Source organism: Tenebrio molitor, chromosome 8, assembly GCF_963966145.1.
Source record: "Tenebrio molitor chromosome 8, icTenMoli1.1, whole genome shotgun sequence".
In the NCBI taxonomy this organism is placed as follows: domain Eukaryota; kingdom Metazoa; phylum Arthropoda; class Insecta; order Coleoptera; family Tenebrionidae; genus Tenebrio; species Tenebrio molitor.
This window is the reverse complement of record NC_091053.1, coordinates 5927146-5945193: the sequence shown is the minus strand read 5'-3', so window position 1 is coordinate 5945193 and position 18048 is coordinate 5927146. Positions and strand designations below refer to the sequence as shown.

The following is an 18048-nucleotide window of genomic DNA, read 5'->3' as shown; positions in this document are numbered from 1 at the left end:
AAAATAAAAAGAATGCAATTTCTTTATTGCCTGTTCTTAATTTTTTTAAGTAGTATTTTTTTGTTACCCAGATAACATGCAAAGAGTCAGTTCGTAGATTTATTCGTACGAATATGAAGTGTCAACTTGAAAAGAATTCGTCATGATCAAGCAAAAGAAAATATATTGTTTTGACAGTTGTCCGTGTGAATCAATCTACGCGTCGACTTTGATTTTGCTCTGGTTCAAAAATACCCGCACCTCTTTTGTTCGATTTACCTAGCCGCAACCAGCGAGAATTTATAAACCGTAAACGTGTGAGGTCACCTTGTAATTTTCAAATTTACGATTATGCGAACCTGTATCCTGGACAGCGAGTCGACGCTCGTCCATGTAGCTCCTGCCATCAACTTAGATTTTCTAATTCAAATTATAGACGCAGGTGCATTCTATTTTAACTAAGCCGCACCATAAACTTACTTTGTGTTTACAACCATGGCCGGACTGATTAATACGTGGACGTCACAATAGCCCAACTTTTCTCTGGCAGTTGCTTCGCGTCCATCATATCGTGAAATTTTTCCTCGGTATTTCATGTACGAATTAGCCGTTACAAACACGAAGATCACTCCAATTTGATTGGAGTAAATTGGCGTGGCAAGATATCAAAGCTCCAAGACCAGTGAACTTGCGAAGAATGCGCTTCGATTAATCAAACGGTCCCATCACGCGCTGGACCAATTATTCCCATGGTGCGATGTGAAATTTTTCCAGCGGTTGTGCCAACGGGAGTGGATTTAATTTAGGCCGGGATCCATGGTATATTTGGACTTTTGCCAGGGTGTGGTTTTTTTTGACAGGACTACTACGTTTCGCTCTTTGAGCGGTGTTTATCCGACGAGTTGTTCTTTTCGCCGCGAGAGCTTTATGCTTATTAAGTGGATCCGTGCAAATTGTAAATCACCAAGACACTTTATTAGTTTATATTCTTGGAGGTGCATTAACTCCACTTAAGTTATTGCGACATGTGGAATGGTACGCAAACATATCGATGATTACGCAATGCCGGATTCGCTTAATCTCGTCGATTCCAAGAGATTTTTTCTTCGTGATGCTGCAGGACTCGTCCACATCCTGCAAATCAATTCACCTGCAACTCCGGGACTCGGTGTATTTCTTGGGTTTTTGTCGGTTTCAGCAGGAATTCCTTTGACGGATTTTAAATGGATTCGGCTGGGAGCTTTGGCGCGTGCTTGCTAGTTGAGGATAAGTTTCAGCGCTTTATATAGTTCAGGTGGAGTATAATAGAGGTGGATGGGTTTCAATTAACCTCTCTCCTCCCACTCCATCCGCTAAGCTCTATCAGGAAGATAGGCTCAAAGGGGAACGACTAACTTACCATAATAATCTATTATGTGCTTACCTTTAGCTCGTCTCCACTTTAAATATGTAGTTCGAGTATCGCGTCGTTATGTCGAATGTAGAGCCAGTTTACGCCTCTTTTACAAGCTCCTACCTCTTTGTCTACCTTAAAGTAATAATTTCGTCTCGGTTTTAGACGAAATCAATTTCTCTGTTGCTCGCTTGTATTATTTGTCCATTCCGAACGGTGCTGAGGGTTAATTTTCCCTTTCTCTCCCAACACATAACTTCTACACCACATGACAAACAGCGTTGGAAGTTTGAATTATCTCAGAATTGGAACGTCTTAGACGTAATGAACACGTCAGAGAAGCAATCAACGCGTCTCACCGTTACTAGGTGATGCTGGAGAATGGACCGGACCTGCCTTTGCCTCTGGCCCGGTCCCTCCAGACCGCGATTGATGTACTGTGGGATCCCATGTCCACTGTCACTCCACGTGATAGATGTATCTGTATGTATTACACACTAACCCGGCCATAATTGAAGTTTAAATTGTTGATTTTGTCGATGGTGGCGGAACGCGTGACTCTGTCCAAAGCCGAATCACCAACAACCACGTTCCTGTCTGGGTATTTGTCTTTGCGAAGACAAGAAGTTTGTCGAGTGAGATTTTTACAATTTCAAATGCTGTATTTGCCCTACGGGCTTTCGGATTCCGCATTACATTAGAAAGATATACATACTCGTATTCCAAGAAATTCCAAAAATAAAAAACCTCTATAATTCCTAATTTTCTAATCTTTCACTCCTCTTCCATATTTCTTTCATCCATCCTACCTCCCTTCCGTCTTCATTCAGTATTTCTCCCCGCTCTTTTCCCTCCCTCTCTCTCATTTCGCTACACCCACTCCACCATGTGCTCTATTGTTTCTCTTTCCTCATAGCACATTCTGAACCTTCTTTCCTCTCATACTTCCTTCTGTACCTTGATTCTTTGATTCTCTACCTTCTTGCGTGCTTGTCCGTGTCTTTGTCCCTTTCACTCAGCTCTCCATTCATCCATCTTCCTTTTGCTCTCAATCTTTCCACTTCTTTACTGGCATACCCGTTCCTCGCTTTCCTTCTTCTCCTTGTTTTTTTTTCTTTTCTCTCCAGCATTCCGTCATACGATTGTTACCACCGGCCCTCTGGAGCGGGCGAACTGTCGAGTCCATCTTCGGGGCCGGTGTCGATTTGTGGACCGATGCCTCTTCCACGCAGGAGTGACGGAAAGAGCCGGCTGGATCCAGCTTCTCGCTTCACGTTGTCTCGAAGAAGAGCATCGTCTTTTTTGTACAGCTCGGTTTTACGGAGTAGAGGGAGAGGAGTGAACGAAAAGAACACCTTTAGAGCGTGAACGAAAGTGAACGACTAATGAACGGGCAGAGTATCCCGAACAAAACCGGGACATAATGCTGCCCGGTGTCAATATGTTAAAAGGTAGACCAGAAAGAGTGGAATTTGTGTTTTCATGACTGTTTCCAAGAAACTGTATTGAACTCCAAAAATAATTGTTTTTTGAAAAACAAGATTTGGTGTTCTTGCAACTACTGCAGTAGTTGACAAAACATTTCTTGTATTTTTGTGCCTGTTTTATTCTTGAATTTTTCCCCATTTATTTGAAGCAGCCATGGACATAACAACCAAAGACCAACTCTGCACAACTCTTCTAGAGTCTAGAATTTCTCAACTCCATCATTCAAGTTTCAACTAATTGCGAGTTAATTTATCGAACAAATTTTATCATCAGTTGCGGTTAAGTACGTGCATTTTATTGTCGTTCTACCTTGTTGGTTTTCCTTCCGCTTGGTTATCTCCCCGGGTAAAAAAATCCAAAAGTAGAGCAAGAAAATTCCCCTCGGAACAAATTAAAAGTGTGACTCGTTTCTACGAATTCTCGACAATGCTTCAAGTAATTATTTATGAACGATGGCGCCTGATAGTTTCTCCAACTTAGTTTTTAATTTGAGATATTGTCGTTACGTTCAGTGTAAATACCGTAATGAACGCGGCCATAGGCGTACCACACGATGGAACACATGAGAAATAAAATTTGAAAGTTCTGCTTGTGATCGTCAACTCTGGGTCCAATATGACCCGTACGTCAGCTCTGGGTCCAATATGACCCGTACGTCAACTCTGGGTCCAATATGACCCGTACAGTAATTCGAGACAAATCAGATTTGAGTTGATTGAATGTTCTCGAAATTACTGTTACTAGAAGGCGTCTCAAATTAAAAGTACACGTCGTAAATCATTGGTGCGGTGCGTCTGAGATCGATTTGGTTTTGACGTTTGGTGAGTTAATCTACGACTTCCCTTTCGGTTTTCAGGGCTGGTCGATGTGAGGATTAAAGATGGGAGCGGGAAGGGATGTTGTGGGTAAAATGTGTAGGTTTTGCGTCCCATTCGGGGTCCACCGTCGCCGCCTCTGGTCTGCGAGCGTGGCGGAGTCGGTGGCCGCCGATGTTGTTGATTACCGTCAAGGCTATATCAATCAAGTGAAGTGGATAAGCTTGTTTAATGTTAGCAGACATAAATGGCAGACTCGTAGTTTTAATTTAACCTGCGAATAAAATACTTCACTAATAACACGCGTTCACTAAACCAGTAGTCATGGGGAAATTGTTTCATCAATCAATTCGGCCATTCCTGCAGCACACCCTCCTCCGGTTATTTATCGGGGCGGCGTGTATTTTTCGCGAGGAGTTTCCGCCAGGACCGTATTAATTAAACTGTTGTACCTAGAGCGGGCCTGCATTAAATCCGACGTAAAGTGTAAATTTTGCAGGTCTTGCGGAACGCCGAGCCACCAGGCCTGCTCGTGGTCTCCTCCAACTTCCACGGAAAATTAGCTTAGTTGTTACCTCGTCGCACCACTTACTAAATTAATCTATTAAATTAACGTAGTGTGTGGTGCGCGACTGTTCCTGTCACCTACATTGCTCGAAACACCTCCACTTGTCTCTTCTTTCCCACTTGCAATTATGCCAGACGCGGCTTTACAGCACGCAAACCTTAACCGAACGACGCCTACACCAACCCTTAGAGGGTTCCACTGGCTGCGAACAGTTGTATTAAGGATAGGGCGGATCATTTTCGGGTTTTTAATTGGCGGCGGCGAGGAGAACTTCTTGATGGAACTGTTGCGGGTTTTAAAAAATTAACAAAAAGCGGTAACAGAAAAATTGGTTCCTGGACAGTGGCTCGAAAAATCAGTTGGAAGGGTTTACATGGATCGATTAGAAATTACCTTTTCAAAAAACATTTCTGTTCATTCTGATGTGCCAGTTGAATTTTTTCGAAAGATAAAGCTTGTAACAGACCAACTTGCTACAATGAGTAAGCAAAAATAGTAGACGAAGATTTTAAAATGTAAGTTGATACTGTTGTAATAGATTTTTCTCTTGTGCGTTAAGATAGTTGAATAAATAGATGGAGCTTCACCTTCTTCAAATAAAAAAATCATTGTTTTTGAATTTTTTACTTAGTTTTTTTTTTAAATTTCACTAGGCAATGGTTTTAGAGTACAGAAGGAAATACTGACTTCTTTTATTGTTTTCTTTTGAATAAACCAGTTGAAAATATAGATTTAGATTTTTTTAATAGTATAATATACTATTTTATCTACTTTGCTTTACTAGTCCCTGAAATTTCGGCTGCTCAAGCTTTCATATTAGAGTAGGGACTTTCGCGTGGGTTGGTAATACACATTGTTCACAAAAATGTAAGGTTATATTTACTAAATTTACCTCTTCATTCGTTACCTTGACGCCTGACGTCAAACGGCTGATGTTACCAATATAACAAAGGGTAAAAGTTACTAAAAACAGTTTAATAATATGCTTCATTATTAAACTGTTTTCGGTATAATAATGAGCCTATTTCTAACTCAAAGTAGATAATAGTATATTATTATACGAGTTTAATAAGACGCTTTATTATCACATGAGTATGTTAAAGCACGACGAGCGAGAAGTGCTTTAATGGAACGAATGTGATAGTACGTCTTATTAAACGAGTGTAATATACTATTTTATCTACTTTGCTTTAGTAATTCCTGAAATTTCAACTGTACAAGTTCTCATTTTAGACTAGGGAGTTTCGCGTGATTTTAGGCGTGTTATGCCCATTGGTTTTATTGAGAAAAAAAAAATTTCTGTTTTCTATCAGTTTAAAAAAATTATTATAAAAAAAGAGACATCTAACAGTAGATTTCAAAATTGCCATATTTCTTCGGTTTATTAATTGTTTTCAGTTTCCTCATATATTTTTTATATGTAGTACAGGGTTATTTAAATGACTGTCCCATCATAGTTGGCGTTGGTGGTGTAGTTGAATGTACCGCAGGCCTCATAACATGAGTCAGACTAATATCGCCGATAGATGTCTACAGTGTATAGGACTTTAATCTGACTCTGAAGACCCGACTAATAAAACTATAAAATTCACCAAATACAGGGAGCGGCATTGTGTAGTTGTATTTCTCAAAGTATTATGATTAAATGTGAATTCACTAAGAACGCTCCCTGCACATGAGGGATTGAATATTCGTTCGGAGTTTCTACCTGATTTGACAAGAATTATGAATGAGACAAAAATGACCCTTATGGTAAAATATTTTTAAGATAAAATTATAATGAAACGATCGGTACCACCTTCTTCACCTGGTGCCCCTTCGGTGAGGAATGAAATATTATCGGTTTATTAGTCGGGCCTTCAGAGTCAGTTTAAAGTCCTATACTAGTCTGTCTCATGTTGCGAGGCTGCTGCACATCCAAAATTTGTGTGGTTTTCAACGCCAACTGCGATGGGACAATCATTTATAATAACCCTGTACAAATTTCATTTTTTGATAAACTCTTATGCAACAAATCGCGTTTTCTATCTGTTCAGAAAAATTATTATTAAGGGAGAGAGAGACGGCACTGAAGCCAGATTTATTTACTATCATTTTGACAAGACAAGACGGTCTCTGACAGTACCGGGTGAGTCAAGTTTTATCGACCGAGCGAAAACACCCACTTCTGATCGATTTAAAATTCTCAAAAAATTCAGAAATATCGGTGTGTCGCTGTAGAACAGTCTGTGAAAATTTCAATTTTTTTTTTATGAAACCGCTACATTAATCACATAATTTTTCACTGAGAGTCCTTTCAAACACTTAGGAAAAAATTGGTGTCATTGAAATTATGAAAACATCATTGGTTTTTGAAATATGTAAATGGAATTTGATATTAAAAAGTGCAAAATTTAGCTATGATTTATTATTAAATTCCACAAAAGTGGTTGACGTGGATTGTTTTTGGCACTCTTTACGGATTTAAGAATTACTACAAAAGTTGTCAACAGATGTTTACCAACAATGAGGTACATATTTATTTATTCCACTGTAGTTGTAAATCTTGGTCATTTTTCGCTGTTAATGTTAAAATTGGAATACATAATTCAAAAACTAATAATTTTATTTAAATGTGAATTATGATCCTGTACGAAAAAAAATTTTTTTTTGCTCAAAATCAATTTTTTTAATTTTATGGTTCTGAATGAAGTGATAAGATTGCACACTTTTGACGCCTTATATCAAGGGAAGATGTATAACCCTAAAGTTTCGTAATTTTTTAAGAGGGTTAGGTAATCGTGCGGGCGATAAAACTTGCCGCACCCTGTATATTCCAAAGTTTTGGTTTAAATAGTTTTAAAATTTTCCGAATCTAAGAACGTTGTGTCCATTGGTTTTATTAAGAAAAAATATATTTTTGTTTTCAATATGTTCAAGAAAATGATTAAAAAAGAGGACATTGAGGCCGGATTTATTTGTTATTAATTACCGATTTTAAAATTGCCAAATTTTTCCAGTTTTTGATGCTTTTCAATTTTCTGATATTTTTTTGATAGTTCTTTGAGTAGTATTTCTTTTTTTATAAACGATTTTACAACAAATCGTGTTTTTTTTAAGGCTTGGTTTAAGCAATTTAAAAATTTGTACGTTGCATCCATCTATTCAAAAAAATTATTGAATTGAAACCAGATTTATTTTTTTACATATTCATTACAGACATCATTTTTACAAGACATACAAATCGTTTCTTCATACAATGTTACTGATCACAGATAATATTGAATTAAAATAAGTATTGAAGTTACAACGAAACACGGTTTTCTGGGAGCCCACCCATCCAAACCCTGACCACGCCAGATGGTGCTTAACTTATCGAATTGACATTGACAGTGACATCAGGTAATGGTAAATCTGATTTACACAAACAAAATGTATGTGTATGCTTTTTCACTTAACAGAAGTGTATGTTTGTCCCTCGTTCGATTATTTTTTGAAGTGAAACTTTTTATGGGAGGGTCTTGAAATTCTGATCGGCAACCTTTTTGTGTGACGAAAAGTGGTGGGGGTAAACACTATTGGGTCGAGTGGGAGCAGTGTCTCTTTCTTTGTCACACTCACGGCATTTATCGATAATGTCCTCTCTTTGATTTGGAGGCTTAAAAATGAACAATGAGTTACGCATTTCGATATTGTTTAGTGTTATCGCTGTTTATAATTTATTTTTTTCATTAAAATATACAATTTTGTTGTGAATATGCTATTTAAAAGTGATTGATGAATAATTACAATGTTTCCCTATAATACTAAAGGTTCACTTCTATCGTGCGTCTTTACGACACATTCTGTTTTTTTTAATCTTATTTTGCTGAAAATAAAACTGTTTTGTTTTAAAATTATTACAATAAACTTGCTTTTAGAGAAGCTAGAACTTTTGAAAAAGAAAATCTATTTATCTAACAATAATTTTTTAATTGAAACTCACCCAACTGGAATAAAATGTACTGGAATATTTTTTTTAGAAAATTAACATTTCATTTTTCAATTATTTTTGTTTTTTTGTATACTTCTTTCGGTCGAAATCGCACTTCAGTTGGTGAAACCGTTCCTATAAAGCACTGAAATTTGACGCCTTCTTATTTTTTTACCAAATTGAAACGACTTAAAACCGCGAAACTTTTAATATCTTTTTGTAAAAATTTTCGCTCCGAATACCAATTAACCTCAACCCTGAACCCGCCAATCGTCGAGATGCCACTCGCAGTAATCCCATTTTCTATTTCAGTTGATTGCAACAGTTTTTTTAATTGGATAGACGTAACTTAATTTTAATTCCGAGTTAATTGTCGCAGAAAAAACGTCCCCATCTAGTTGCGGCGCCCCATACAACGCAATCGTTACTGTAAATTGGCCCTAAATATTTTTAACGTAGCCGTAGCACTGCAGCCTAATTAACTTAATGTAACCGTGCTGGAAGCACGTGTTTTTGAAATTTAAACAACGACTGAACACCAGCCGCGAATTAACTTAATACAGAGAATTATCAGAGGTAGACAAGGTGGATAATGCCGCCTAATCTAGACCGATTGTGTACCGGATAAGTTAAGATTGTGGAGGATAACTCCAATTTCAGCTCGGAATTAATGAAATTTGAATTCGCTCCTTCCCCGATTAAGAGCGAATTAACTTGATGATGATTGGTTACTAATTCCGTTTCTTTGTTTCAGGTGAGCGACATCTCAACGCACCCGCAATAAAAATACACTCGGAGGACTAGTTCGGTGGTGGTTCAACGTATGCGGCACGTGACTCCGCGAAGGACGCTGCGCCCCAAACGTCACACGCACGCCACGCATCAGGGTTCGGATTTAGCTCCAATTTTTATTAGTGTCAAATCGACGTAATGTAGCGTTCGCGGGATAAATACTTGCGAGAATCATCATTTTAATTCCCGGTATAAAGTTAAGTGTAAATTAAATAAGGAGGCACTAACTCGAAGAAATAAAGCCGGCAAGTTTATGATTTCGTAGTCTCCTGTTTATCATCCATCATCATTACTGCAATTTAGGTTATTACTATTAAGTCGCAGTTCTAGAATCCACCTAACTTCTTATAGGTGTCGTTATTTCAAGTTTCGTTGCATTAATTTTCATTTGTGGGTGGCGTGTCACCGCCGCCGGCGGTCTTTTCAATTTGCATCGAACTTCGATGGAAATAGGTAGATGTGCATCTGGGAGAGCTTAATTGTCAACTTGGCGGTTTGTGCAGTTCGGTGAAGGGGAACGATCACGGCGGAGATTCATTTTTGTTGAAGTCTGAATGGCAGCCTGATTATCTAAATGAAAGCGTAATAGGAGAACAGAAATTGGATCGTTGGGCTCTGAGACAGTGGAAAATGTTATTAAAACAGAATTAACAAAATGGAGAAGGAGAAAGAAATATTAAACATTAAATATCGAGAAAATATTTCACCAAGTGTTGATGTGTACCATCTAGTCTCTTTAAAAAACATATATTTTTTGAGTTAAAAAAAAATCTATTATACTATTTATCTATTTATTATAAATGAGGGTCCCATCGCAGTTGGCGTTGAAAACCCACACACATTTTTGATGTGCCGTCAGACAGATTTTCACTACCTATCAGCGATACTAGTCTCACTCATGTTATGAGGCTTGTGGCGCATTCTTCTACGTCAACAACGCCAACTGCGATGGGACAATAATTTATAATAACCCTGTATATTATCTAGTCATCTATTTACTAATTAAAAGTTGATGTCTAAAACCCATTTTACTATACCGGATGGTCCAATACTTACCATTTTAGCGATTGCATATATTAAATGTCTACAACAAAACACAAATATAAAATTTTATGTTTTCAAAGTAAGGTCGCGAGACAACTTCAACTGTTTTCAATACACTGTTATCTTTTTTTTTTTTCGCTATTACTATAAACATAAACGAATGTTTTACGCACTAAAAGTTGTGTAATATACAAGTGTACAGGTGTATTAAAAATGGCGCCTAATTGTATTAATTTATCGACGCCCGTGGGATAAGTGACACTTATCCCATCCATTTTGCGTGAGATAAGAACTTCATTACCGCGCTCATTTTCATTACCACACGCAGTTTCATTACCGCACGCTTTTTTATAGAAGGTCTTATCTCGCACAAAATGGATGGATGTGTCATTTATCCCACGGGCGTAGATAAGAACTCCATTACCGCACGCATTTTCATTACCGCACGCTTGTATGTAAGTAACCATACTTTTTTTAATAAATGCAAATCCGATTTATAGAGTAGGTACTTTCCAAGAAATCTGAATCTAAATCTGCAAAATGAAACAATATTTTACATAATAATATTTTTTAACGTCCGTCAAAAAAAGTGCAAGTTTTTTCATTCGTTTGCGTTCATAAAATATGTGATTTTTGAATCGGTCAAGAAGCGTTAAAAAAAGTGCCATAGCGGTTCATTTTTGCACGCATTTTGCATTAAAAAAGTGCCGTAACGTGTTATTTTTTAACGCAATTATAAAATTTTTCATTCATAATTAGTAGTTTTTTTAACGAGTTCATATGTAAATTGGGATTTTTTTGGCATGAGTGGGCCAATTTAAAACACGAATAAAACGAGCATTTTAAAGGTCCACGGGTTCACACAGGAGAAAATTTTCAAATTTTGAGTGTCGAAAAAATTGTTATCTAAACTTACGGGCGCCAAAAATTTTTTGTATGCAATTCGTTAGTAAAGTACCTTTTTTTTTACTCGGCGGCAAATTTTCCTTCTCGTAAAAAAAGTGTTACTTTACTGACTTGTTGCATAAATAACTATTTATTATTTATTCGCCTATAACAATAACAATGGTTGTGTAATTCTTATTTTAATTTTTCATACTATGTAGGTACTTACATATCTAATTAAATTACAACAGAAGAAAAATAAAAAAAAAAAATACATTTGTATTTTAGGTAAAATTTTTAATTCGGACAATTAATGGATTCTTGTCTCATTTTCATTTGTCACAGTAAATTTACAAGATTTTTTTATTACTGCCCGTTTTGTTTGAAGTGAGTTGCGCTTTAAAGCTCTATAAAATTATTTAATATTTGTAAATATTGAACCATTTCATGTTTTGAATTTTCGTACGTTTTAATTTTAATATTGACAGCGGATCCAGCTTTTCCCAGTGGATTTCACCTTGATCCTAATACAATGCTGTCAAACATCGAAAACTTCAAACCAGATCATGATGCACAAACCTGAAAACAGAAGTTTTTTGTTTTCTCTAAAACGCATCCAAATCTAATTAAAAAACGTAAATGTAATTGTAAGAAATCTCACTCATACAAAAACTCGTTGCTCGTCACTGTTACAAATTCAAAGCAATGAACACTGTTCCTTGTAGACACGTCGTTGCTAAGCAACCGCTTCGAGTGCTTGTTACAAAAATACATCTTTTTCGCTGTTGCGAATGGTTTGTGTATTCAAACTGAAATCAAAGAAACACTTTAACTATTAACGAAGACGCCATTCAAATCTGTCAAGTAATTCTGTAATTATAAGCGGACAAGTGATACATACTTACATACAAATTTGACCGATTATAAAAATACTATACTGTTTAGAGCATTTTTATCCTCTCGATTTTTTTTTGACTTTTTTTTCAATGAAGCAATTAACGTCAATTACGTAGTGCAGTTTAATGTCTGTTAATTATTCTAGGAAGTTTACAAATTCACTTAATTCTATGTCAGTTGATAGTTTTTGTTGATTTTGTGTAATGCTTCTTGCTGTAGACATTCTGTTAACATTATATCCGAATGAACGGTGTAAGTTTACGGTGGTGTCTGATACCCCACGCTACGTTCGAAGGGATGAATATCTAAATAAGAACGATTTTCTGGTAAATTGCCAGAATTGATACGGAATATGTTCCTTTCTGCGTTTGGAAAGAAGCGCAGATCGCGATATTAGCCAGTTCCAGTCCAGAAGTGAGGTTCTCGCTCTCGAAGCTCTCGACGGACTCCTTGTTTTAAATATAAACCCCGAGCCGAACCCCTCGACATATATTCGCGACAGCTGACGGCCGTAAAGCACCTCTCTTCCGTCGGTGGCCCCCCAGGTCGCCTCCTCCCGAAAACAATTAACGCGGGGGCCTCCACCCCCTTTGATCGCACGAAGAATGCGTCCAGCGTAGCAAACTATCGCCGTCAACCCCCGCATAGGTGACACACCTCTGCCAACGTCGTCCGTTGCTATGGCGATCGTCGAGTAGGCGCCATCATAAACACTCATTGTTGTGATGCGGTACGGCCCTGTAAGTGGCTGCAGGACGTCGTCCGGCGAGGGCTCCGGACCTAAATTGGATTTCATCATCGTAGGTAGGGGTTAGGCGAATAGGTGAGTCCGAAGGGATTCGGGGAAGTGATGAACACAAGATAAAGGAACGGTAAATGAGAACGGTGTTCGCCGTGATAGATTCGGGAATGTCAGCCGGGATAAAAGGGACCGACGACCGGAGGGGCGCTAACTACCGTACAGGTGCCGAAGGGGAGTGAGATGTTTGTTGGGAATTCGATCACGTGCCGACACCTTGCACGAAACAACGCCGAAACGGTGATTAAATCCAAAACAATCTTCATCAGACACGAAGTCAACGGAACACTGGAAATTTTCTAAAGTATTAACTAAACTTGCTTTACCCTTTTCTCAAATTATCCTGCTCATGATACCGATGTAACCTTTTCTGGATTGGTAGACACCTTTTGCTGCTCGGATGGTATTTTGCAAAAAATACGAAACAAACATTTTTATAAGTATTCATGGAATCTCTCAAGTCTGGAATAGCATCGAGAAGAATAAAAGACTTAAATTCACGTGTCAGCTGTTTGTCAACGATCCCTTTTTCTTTTAAGGGTGGCTTGGCTGCATTTTGTGCTCTGCGCCGGACTACAGCTGCTTGACTACGATGGACACCGGAGGAGCTTCCCCGACTAGAGGAGCCCCGAGGAACGAAACGAAAGATTTTTGAAAAAAAAACTTTTTTTATAAGTTGCCAAGGAAAATAATGTGCTCAGTCCGCTAGCCATACTACCCGATACGACATACGTTACTCAATTCGCGCGTGTTGTACAGTACGGTGGCGGCAAGAACGTGAGAGACTTCTTGGCCCATTCCAAACAGTAGCTACGCCTCGCCACCGGTGCGCCGTCAGTGTTCTTCTTTGTTGTGACAACGATTGTTATTGTTAAATCCTGGCGTCGGGTGTGCTTTTTGCGCCACGTAATTGGGAGGCCATGACAGGCCATAAATACCTCGGAAGATTGATCTGGTGAAAAAAGTTGAACGATCTTCGATCGTCGATTCTGGCGCTTGATGCCGAATTGATGGTAATCCATTCGGCGACGGTTTATCTCGATTAATTTTAACGGATTGATGGTGTTGGTCATAGTGAGCATCGGAATCAATGAGGTCAGCTTACCATTAGTACAATGAATTTATCGGAGGCATATGTTTGTTGGAAGGTTTTAAAAACGAACGGCGTCAGGACTCACCGGGGTTAAATCATCGGATCATCGATTGAAAGGAGGAATTCCCTTCCAGAAGGCTGGTCATTTATAGGGGAAGGTGGCCGCGGCCATAACGACAGAACCTAGTCGGATTTATGAGCCTCAGATGAATCGACAGCGTTTCGTGATTGATTTATTGCGACTTTGATTGATCGGTTTTACCTTAAAATACATTTTATTTAGCCCTTAGTACTATCTGTTATGTTTAGGACTTTATCCGGGGTAAACATGTCGATATTGATTGACCGTGTGCATTGTACTCCCCCAACAGATCAAGATCTGGAGAGCAAGAATTTTCGGTAATTGTTGCGATTACTCCCTGCTCTAACCGGATTGTCGGCTCTTGGTGCCCATCTCCACTCTTAATTATCTCCCAGATTCGGTATGGGACTCTGGGACTCCGCTCCTGACACCTTCCATCTCCGCCCGGCAAAAACAATCAACATTTGATGAACGTCCGTCGGTATATCTTTTGATAAATTATTAACGGGGACGGATCGAGTGGTCTCGTTGTTTGATTAAAATGCATAAACGGTCCCCAGTTGGTCTTAATTGCTCCGATGTCCACTTTGTCCCCGCCGGGGGAAACCTTTGAACACGTAGCTTCTCCGCAAGTTTCTCGGTTCGTGTTACGCCTGAAAGCCAAACTGCCTGAATTATTAAGAAATCACTGCCGTTGACCATAAAGGAGACCACTTTGGTCGCTAATTGATAGAAGCGTTTCCGAAACCCAGACAGTGGGGATTAATGGATGGCGGCGTGCTCATACAAGAGTTTACACAAGCCGCATACCTCTGGCTAGACTTGGAGTGGGCGGCGGCGGATTAAAAATCTGCACCAAGACTTATGACACTTTCCCCATAATTTTTCATCAATTCAAAAGGGTCAACAAAATCTTTGCTTGTTCCAGATAAATAAACATAAAACACTCGAACGGCGACAACAATACAGGAGTTTCTCTATGTGCGATTGTATGTGTTATAAATAAGAGTACATTCAAATCGAGAAGTGCATGGGCGGTCCTAGCATTTACGCGAGAACCGTTACGTTGCAGAGTGTTGCAAATGACTCGGCTTCCCCTAACTTATTGGAACGAGCCTTTCACCTCGGAGCGTGTGACGTGACGGCGTGACGCGTGACTAGATTTAGGAACAATAAGAACCTGACAAGTTTGGCCGCGGCCAGGATGTGGCAACTTGGAGTGGCAAGTGCATCGCTGCCAGTCGCTCCATTTAATGGAATTAATTAATGCGGCACGCATCGTCCAGCTCGTGTCTGAAAGTGACAGATCGTCGTGTCGGTCGTAAGAATTTCACGGCATTTGAGTGAGGGTATCTGGCAGAAGTGAGGTGATCATGATTTGTAGGGCACGACGCACATGTCCGCGGTAATGTCCGTGATTTGTGTGCGCACATCTCATCGGAATTCCATTTGAGCAGATGCCGTCGTCTACTTCTCAGCTCGCAGTTGTCTTAAGACCCACCTTTCCTTGTAAGCAATCGCTTATCCCATCCGTCTGTCTCGGCGGCTTGTTATTACGAAGGGGAAGGAATTGAAAAATGCGAGTTGCACCTTCGACGGGTTGCGAGCGCCGCCGCCATCCGACCGGAGGGCGCCACTTTCACCGGCGCGCTTAGTGGGGGATAATGAAAAGTGGGCTTGAGCTTTTTAGACTTTGATGTATTCACAAATTCATACCGACTTCACGTCGATGAACTCTAAAAACTCATCTTTTCAAAACGTAATTTATCTTCGTTTCACGCTTGTTTTCAGTGTTTACGCCCGTGCGTCTGGAATAATTGCAGGTTACATCGGTATTCATCCTTACCCTTCTGACGGGGTCGCCGGAATTATTCGCACAAACTGTTCGATCGCTCCCGGGGACATGTCACACGGGGAAAAACACGACGTTTCGGCATTCATGGCGCGATTTGCATCGGGATGTCGCGATATTACGCGGATAAATGCTCAATCTTGGAACTGAGGAATGCTGAAGGGACGTTGTCTAGTCCGCGCGGCATTCACCACCATCGATTTTTCACGTTTTGTTTCTCTCCCAACAGATGACAAATTTCTTTCAATTTCTCATAAAAACTACACTAATTACCTCCCAACGAAACAACTCCGCCAAACAAAATTGATTTTCAACTAGTTTCCCCGATTTTCACCACAACTTTTACTGGTGGACATTTAATTAAAATCCTGAGAGAGGTAAAATACTCTCGGCTGGCTTTTATGATGGACGTTTAAAATGGATTTCACGTGAAACTTCCCCCACGAAACCCAAACAATTATGATAAATGTGTACAAAGCTCATTTGGAAAATATTCCGAAACCATTCGAGTTTTTCCTCCCAAGACCCAATTAAATGTGCTCATGATCGTAGACCACCAGGACTCGAACTCTCGCCGGAAGTGCCACTTTCTAAATCTTTCTCGCTTCATAAGCGCCGTAACTTTTTTCCAATCGACATGCAAAAGACGTTTACACGGATGAAAGTTCGGTAAACAACATGAAAGCATTGCGAGGTCGGTATATAAAAGGATTTGTCATCATATTTCACGTGTCACGGCTCTTTTCCCGGGTCACTTGTGCTCGTGGTGAGCACGCCTCGAAGAAGAGCGTCTTGCCAACTGGCCGTGATTGACGACCGCGTGGCTCACCGCCGAAGTCAACTCCTTCCGTTATTCTGAGATGGAGGTTCTCCTTCGCACACAAAATTAATGCAATCGCGATGCAACAATGTCACATGTGGTACTATTCAGACGGTTGTTTCGCGATGAACACGACGGAATTATTGCAATATCATGAAGGGAAACTTGCGCAGTTTTAAATTCAACTTTGAGTGTTCAGGATGCAACACCGGTTGCGGATTTTCCACTCGGGAAATTGATATTTTGGTCTTGATGATTCAGCTCAGCTGAATTAGGTCAAACTGAAGACTTGAAGGAAGAAGAAGTTGATGAAATGATCAGGGAAGGATTAGAACTTCATTTGGTGAAAGACCAAGAAGTGTTCTGCGTGAAGACCTAATTTGTCGCTTCTGACAAACATTTGTAGAGGTCTTGGATTTTCTAATGGGCTATGAGTCATCTACGCAAACGACGCATATCGGCCGGAAAACAGTTTTTATTTACAGATTTTTGACTGGTTTATCGCTCCGCCTTCGCGCAGATATTTCCAAGGTCACAGCCCATGAGAGAATCCAATATTTGTCATTGTTCGTTCGTAGTGAAAATATAAAATAAGTAGTATCACATTTTCTGTCGGTATAAATAGAGTTGAGTAAACTGGATTCTTTTCGTAAATATTCCGATCAGATCTGAATTGTGTCCAGCAGGTGCGCCTCTTCCTCTAAAAACTGTTCGAATCGTGTCGCAATTTGTTTTCAGGCATTATGAAAGCATTTTTGCACAAATTTCCAAGCTCTTTGATCTCGACGGCTTCGATCGTACACGACAAGATGCTAAGTCCCGCCTTGACATACTATTACTCCGAGGATATAAATAGTTCACTAACCCGACGATTGTGGTTCAAGAGTGGAGAGCTTCACGCTTGAATAAAACGGCAGTATTGTGAGGGTTTATGGGTGACTAAAATTAAACGAACGCGAAGTCTTGTATCACCTGTTATTCCGATCATACTGTTCGCTTCTTTTCACTGCGATGTAACGAAGTTCATTCTTCGTTCTCTGTATAATTTAATGCAATTCGCAACTTCTGATGTTCTCGACGGAGTTGGACTGGAGGCAGTGGAGCAACTTAAATTAGTGAAACGGCACAAGAGGTTATACATAACGAGTACAAAAGCTGGAACGAGTTCACCTGATGGAAATTCAATTCGATGCTCAGTTCTACGCGAAGAATTGCATTTTATTGCAGTTCATGCAAAGAAGGGGAAAAGTGTCGAGGAGTTTTTTGAATTCATTAAATGGTGGTTTTGTGGCTTTAAAAAACACAGAGAATCAATTGTATTGCGTATTGCATGACGAAAAATGGCATATTTAGAAAATAATGAATTTTTTAGGCACCCTTAATTAAAAAGGTAATTTTACGTACTCCCATGCGGACAAGAAGTAACTCTTTTTTGGACGCACTTTTTCGGACGCACTTTCGGACGCACTTTTTCGGACGCACTTTCGGACGCACTTTTTCGGACGCACTTTTTCGGGCGCACTTTTTCCGACGCACTTTTTAATGCATGGACCGTGGCGCCATCTGTTGGTCTATTTAGTAAGTTAACA

The 18048-nt window shown here is 39.5% G+C and overlaps 1 protein-coding gene across 5 annotated transcripts in view; it reads left to right on the top strand.

Annotated features, from left to right (window-relative positions):
* zfh1 (Zn finger homeodomain 1) overlaps positions 1-18048 on the top strand; it is a 344752-nt gene that overhangs the window by 36390 nt on the left and 290314 nt on the right. The gene's annotated exons all lie outside the window — the stretch shown is intronic.